We start from the raw sequence: 7261 nt of genomic DNA, 5'->3' as shown, positions 1-7261 counted from the left end.
CGAATATCAGGCGGATGTATCAGGTATGTGTGCTAAACCTGAACTGTGCGACAGTCACAGATTGTGCATGAAACTGAAATTGTTGTGTCGAGCTGGACTGTGCTAACGATCGCGCTTGGTTGCTTGTGTTACTCAGCTTTATTCCGTCCGAAGCAATACACTGCAACAACAAATTGTATATGCATTTAAAGAACAGCATGAACATGATTACGCTGTGGAAGTGGATTAAGAATAAGAAAACATGAATGCCGACCAAGGTGCGACCACTGAAAACGCAGCCTCGCTGAGCTGCTCACAGGTGTAACGAACGAATTAAAAAAAAAACATGTCTGCTTACTCCGAAATTTCGGAAGAAGTGTCATTCCATAACAAGACCTACGTTTGCACCCACCACGGTAACCCCCGCCAGAGTCGAGGACAAGGAAAGTGTCCCCACCAATTACGAAGAAAATTGGCTGCAAAGCACACGTACTTTAAGCCATTAACAGCTTTTAATATGCGATACTTATCGTATTGCTGCTTCTTTGTTTGATTTAATAAGAAAACATGAATGCCGACCAAGGTGCGACCACTGAAAACGCAGCCTCGCTGAGCTGCTCACAGGTGTAACGAACGAATTAACCAAAACATGTCTGCTTACTCCGAAATTTCGGAAGAAGTGTCATTCCATAACAAGACCTACGTTTGCACCCACCACGGTAACCCCCGCCAGAGTCGAGGACAAGGAAAGTGTCCCCACCAATTACGAAGAAAATTGGCTGCAAAGCACACGTACTTTAAGCCATTAACAGCTTTTAATATGCGATACTTATCGTATTGCTGCTTCTTTGTTTGATTTAATAAGAAAACATGAATGCCGACCAAGGTGCGACCACTGAAAACGCAGCCTCGCTGAGCTGCTCACAGGTGTAACGAACGAATTAACCAAAACATGTCTGCTTACTCCGAAATTTCGGAAGAAGTGTCATTCCATAACAAGACCTACGTTTGCACCCACCACGGTAACCCCCGCCAGAGTCGAGGACAAGGAAAGTGTCCCCACCAATTACGAAGAAAATTGGCTGCAAAGCACACGTACTTTAAGCCATTAACAGCTTTTAATATGCGATACTTATCGTATTGCTGCTTCTTTGTTTGATTTAATCTAGATAAAAGCTTCCGTTCATGAAATTGGCGACTGAAAGGTTCGTATAACGAAGCAGATAACTGGGCACAACCACGTCGTCTTTAGACAAGCCTTCCAGGCCTACCATGAAGCCCGACAAGTTTCTGATGATGACGTTTTGGCGACCGTTCAAACTCTCCATCGAGCTGGCGCCAAGAGGAAAAGGATACTCCAATACGTGATGGAGAACATGACAGTGGTGCCACAAATGAAGGATGTACATAATCTCGTTGCTCGGCTCCAAAGCGAAAGTTATGTTTATCCTGAGATCGAAAAACGATTTTGCATTGTTTTTTGGAGAACTTCGCATCACGGGATGGTATCCTAACAAGAGTCTACACAAATGCAGAAAACGGGGTACGTTATATCTGTGGCTATTCGGTTTTCGTGGTGGAAGTGCTCATTTACACGTTGTTGTCCTACCAGAATACTGCTGAGTGTATCTCGATTCAGTCCGCACACCTGAGGACAATGTTCGAAAACTTTCCAGAGGTCATAACAGTAGATGCCACCCACGACACCAACGATTCCAGCTATAAGCCCTTCAGCTTCATGGTGCATGACACCATGGAAAAAGGACAACGCCTGCAGGTTTGCTTTTTTTAGTTTTCCTAGTGTACGGTTGTGACTGGAAGGGTGGTGTATGAAATCGATACGCTAAGAGCTATGCGAAAGTGGCACGAAATCATTTCTCATTATATTGGAAGTGAAGCAGCCATCAAATGGGTTGAATCGCATGATAAATTGGAGATGAGACATCGTAGACCAAGCGATGATGATACGGTGCCTAAAAGAAATTGAAGTGCTTAACAGTTGCTACTGGTCGATCTCGTTATGCGGTAAAACGGAGGCTGAAGGGCCTTGCATAGATGTCGTCGTGGAAAGGATTGTCCAGCGGTTGAGACCCCAAGCTACCATTGCTACCATTTTTGCACTTCCGTCAGATGTCCTACGATTCCCTGTCTTTGATTCAGAGATGATAAGAGCGGATTCCGTATGGGAGCAGCTGATGACTGCTGAATCTAGCATGGATTTGGATGCGAAAAAGTTATTCTTTTTCACTGTGATCAACTACGTTTTGAACCATTGATGTGCGTTAGCTGTTAGCTTCAGCACAGGCGATATAAGAGTGTATGATCCCCCGCAAGTTGGCGACAAGTTTAAGAAGAAAAGGGCGTATCTGAAGGTTGAAGTGCTTCCTCTGTTGCCGAAACTCAAGTCCCCCATATGCTACAGATTTCAAAGGGCCGAGTGGATTCCACAGGTTGACAACTACAACTGCGGGATATTTACCCTGATGATTTTGGAGCTTTATGCTCACGGTGGCGAGCTGGACGAAGTTGAAGGAAACATTGGACTCATGATGCCGTTATTTTGCTATAGATACCGTAGTCGAATCGTAGCAACCAGGTAAGTCACATACTTTTTGAAAATTTGATTCTCATCCTGTGAGTCGTATGTCGTGTACGAGAAATCCCTCTAGGTCATTGTAGTTGTGCATCCTCTCTCTCTCCATTAAGTTCTTGATAAAATAAGTATGTAACTCAAGTAGAAAGTATTTAAGTTCCTTGAGAACTCTATTTGTTAAAACTGTAAGTATTTTGCAAGAAACGACAACAACTCCTTACCTCTGAACTTGTTCTGCGCCAACGCTGGTCTGGTTTTGGCTGGAATCCTGATGAAGCCCGACTGTCTGCTGGTGAGGCTTTCCAAGCGGATGCCCTATAGAAAAGGCGAAACTGTGGCAGCCGTCTCGGACTGTAGACGGTGGACACAGCCTCGCACTGAGACTGTGTACGTAGCCTCTGTCGGGAGAATTCAGCAACGCAGCTCTTGACGCAGCGTTAAAAAACGCCCAAGACACATATCGTACTACGGGCATCCTCCGTTCTTTACTGACGCTCACCTATTACTGACAATCTTTTATAGCCAATCAAATGATTTATTCGGAGCCTCTACTTGTTGCTGACAACACAAATAATAGGCAGCACACCTGACATTTCCCAATCTACAAGATGCTACCCTCGCGCAGACGCACTGCTGCTGTAACGGGGTACGTAGCACTAAGTGTACCCTGGTTACATGAAGTGTGACACTTCACACTTCAGGAGTATGACATGTCATACTCCGGGATATTTGGTACAAGGTACCAAGGTCATTCAAAACCAACCATTGGTTAAATGACATTGCATTTCTATAGGTAACTGATAGTTTGTATTAACCTCAAACTTAACCTACCTATAAATATACTCAGTTTACAATCTACCTTATTTAGGTCACTTCGCTCTCTTTAATTAAAGAGGGGACCTGTGAACTGCCGTTCACTGAGAGTTTGTATACTCTCGGAAGATAACTTCCTCTAGCGCAAGGTGCTGTGTGACCCCGTCACACTTGGTAGCACTTGTAGTCAATCCACGCCATCGCGGGTAGACTACCTGAACCTCCGAAGTTCGTTGCCATGGATAGGAACGACTTCTCCCATATGAACGACTCTCAGTTCGAGTCGGTTCGGAAGATGGCAGGCATCTTCGGGATGGAGGCCCTGCAGAGCCTGGTGGTATCAACACCCGGCTGAGCAGCTCGAGCGCGTCAATGCATTCGACGCGTACGAGCAGGGCCTCATCGCGCATGTGCGGGAGAACCTGCAGGCTCCGGCGGCGGAAGCAAACCCGCCTCACCCGAAGCCAATACGGCTGAAGGTAAAGCCGTATGAAGGGAAGGAAGGCGAGAACCTTCACTTCTGGGTCCGAGAAGTAGAGCTCGCGATGGACGCGGCTCTGATCTCGACCGAGCAACTGCGTGTTGCTTTTGCACTCTCCAACCTTAGCGGTCGTGCTAAGAGTTGGGTGTACACTCGAGAAGCGACATCCCCTGGATGTTTCACATCCTGGGCTCAGCTGTGCGAACAGCTCCGAGCCGCGTTCCTCCCGGCGAACTACGAGTACCGCCAGCGTTCGCGCTTCCTCGCGTGTAAACAAGGAAGACGCGAACTGCACGAGTATGTGCAAGAGATACGGGAGCTCACGGCGTCCCTAGTGGGAAACCCACTCAATGAACACATCAAGATGACTGTGTTCATGGACGGCCTTCGAGTGGGCCCCGCACGCACTCAGCTGTTCCGGGTGCAGGCAAGCACCCTTGAAGAGGCGATTCAAGTGGCTCTTCAAGAAGAATACAGCCATCGCCAGGCGCGTACGCCGGCCTCAGCGTGGCCTGGGAGTTCCTTGTCGGCTCCCGGTCGAACAAGCCCCAACGGACCAGTTCCCATGGAACTCGGGTCCGCCGAACAGCGTGACATCCGCTGCTTCGGCTGTGGGAAGATGGGCCACTTCAAGCGCGACTGTCCCGCGGAAAGACTCCGCAGACGGTCCTTCCCCAAGCCCGTCCTCAAGGGTCGCTGGCAGAAGCCAGGATCCCGGGGACAGGGGAACGCAGGGAACCAGTAGGGGCGGGGCACCCTACTGGGGAAGAACTAAGTCTTCGTGATGGGTGCGCGGGTGGCGCGTACCACGGGGACTTAGCCCCTGAGAGTCTTCGCACTCTCGAATCGGCGAAGAGCAGCGGCGGGTTGCTCGTAGTACACGGATGTGTACGGGGGTACGATCACCCCTTTAGAATCTTGATTGACTCTGGGGCGTCGAAGAATTTCGCACGCCGCCAGACGGTTGCTCGTAACAGCAACAAGTTGTCCGAAGCTTTGCGAGAAAGCAAGGGCAACGGGACGGTGTCAGTGCGACTGGCCGACGGGAAGGTCGTCACTGTCCCCAACGTCCAAGTGGATCTGGCTGTCAAGTTTGAAGACTTTGACAGCCTCGAACAGTTCACTGTTCTCGATATGGATCCATATGATATGATCCTGGGCATGCCCTGGCTTGAGAAGCACGAGCCCTGGATCGACTGGCGAGGCAAGGCAATCGGTGCCAGCCGCCCTGCGCAGTCCGACAGAGCATTGGTGAGTCATGTTCCCACCTCTGTCAGGACCCGGGGCGCCCGCGAGGGCTGCCAGGGTACCAAAGCATCCGGCAGATGCTTGGGAGTCGTCGACGTATATGACGACTCCGAGGATTTTTTGATGGTGGCCGCGCCCAGAAGAGGCGCCGGCCAAGTGGGTAACTTAGGTCCACAGGCGGGTAACTTAGTTCCGCAGACAGCTGCAGCTGTCATGAACACTGAGAACAGCGTGTTCAGAGTGGGTAACAGAGTTCCACTCACGGTCGCCCAGACCATAACTGAAGAGGAAGACGTCGGATACGCTTCCTGTGTGAGTAACACAGTACCACACGCGGTCGCCCAGACCTTAACTGAAGAGGAAGGCGTTGAACACGCTTCCTGTGTGGGTAACACAGTGCCACACGCGGTCGCCCAGACCTTAACTGAAGAGGAAGGCGTTGAACACGCTTCCTGTGTGGGTACAACAGTACCACACGAGGCCACGAGTGCCTCGGATGTCGTAGCGACGACATCCCTAGACGTGGGCAGCAAAGCTCCCCGTCACAGAAGCCGTCGGCAAAGACGCCGCCGCCGCCTCAAGTCGGATCCGAACTTCGTTCCGATCGACGTCGCTTCAAGCGACTCGGAGTCCAGGGCCCGGGCTCCTCCGACAAGGCCGGTGGAAGAGTGTTATCACATCTTCGATAGCGAGACGGGTTTACCCGTCAAGGCATCTGGTGTCCACTTGGAACCGTTGCCAGAGGTTGCAGAGATACTGAACCTCGAGGAAATGACGGCTGAGTCTTTCCTGGCCAACCTCAAGGCTGGAGAGATCGCTGAGATGGTACTCATGAGACCTGAGACCACTCAGGAGGAGCTGAACTCCTCCTCTGTCTTGGACGAGAACGTCCTGGAAGACATGAACAAGCAGCGTCAGGCGCGCTTGGGTTCTGAGATTCTCAAGAACCCCAAGGATCCGGTGTATCCTTTGGTGACGGAGTATGCGGACGTGGTGAATAAACACCCACCGACCCAACTCCCACCGGATCGAGGCGTACGGCACGAGATTGATCTCGTGCCCGGCACAAAGTATTGTGTCACGAGGCAATGGCCTCTCCCGCGCGAACAGTGCGAGGTCATTGATGCCTTCTTCGCCGCGAAAGCGAAGGCAGGCATGGTGCGGGAGTCGAAATCCCCGCACTCGACGCCGACTTTCTGCGTTCGTAAGCCGAACGGAAAGTGGCGTCTGGTTCACGCTTATAACAAGCTGAACAACGCAACGGTGCCGGCCCAAACACCGATCCCACGAAAGGATGTATTGTTGAACAACATGGCCGGGAGCGTACTGTACAGTGCGCTGGATTTGGTAGACGGATACTACCAAATCCTGATGCGAGAGAGCGACATCCCGCTCACCGCGGTAAGCACTCCAAGCGGCATGCTTTGGGAGTGGCTCGTCATGCCGCAGGGCTTGTCTAACGCCCCGGCGACGTTCAATCGCCTGGTGACGCAATTGTTCCGCCCTTTGCGTACCTTCGTACAGACGTACTTCGACGACATTTTCGTCCATAGCCGTGCCGAGGGAGGCAAGACGGCCATGGAGGTGCATCTAGGACACCTCCGTCGAGTGTTGGACGTGATGCGAGCGAACAAGCTCTACGCCAACATCGACAAGTGCGTTTTCGCGTCACCAGAGATCAAAGTTCTCGGTTGCTTCGTAAGCAACGTGGGCGTTCGGGCTGACCCAGACAAGGTCAAGGCCATAGCAGCATGGCCGACGCCCCGATCCCAGAAGGATCTTCGAAAGTGGTTGGGTTTGGCCAACTACCTTCACAAGTACAGCGCTGGGTACGCGGGCTTCGCTAAGCCCTTGTCGAGCCTCCTTCAGAAGGACGTCGACTGGCGCTGGGAGCAAGAGCACCAGGATGCTTTTGACAGCATCAAGGCCAGTCTCCAAGAGGCCCCTGTCCTGGCTCTGCCGGACGAGACGAAGCCGTTTAGCGTCGTCTGCGATGCCTCCGATTACGCCATCGGGTGTGCATTGCTGCAGGACGACACGGCTGGACAGGAACGAGTCATCTCATTCCAGTCCAGGCAGCTCAAAGCCGCCGAGCGGAACTACCCTGTCCATGACAAGGAGCTCCTGGCAATGAAATATGCCCTTGT

This window comes from Phytophthora infestans, genomic scaffold (genome assembly GCF_000142945.1).
Source record: "Phytophthora infestans T30-4 supercont1.9 genomic scaffold, whole genome shotgun sequence".
In the NCBI taxonomy this organism is placed as follows: Eukaryota; Oomycota; class Peronosporomycetes; order Peronosporales; family Peronosporaceae; genus Phytophthora; species Phytophthora infestans.
Note: the sequence above shows the minus strand (reverse complement) of the source record.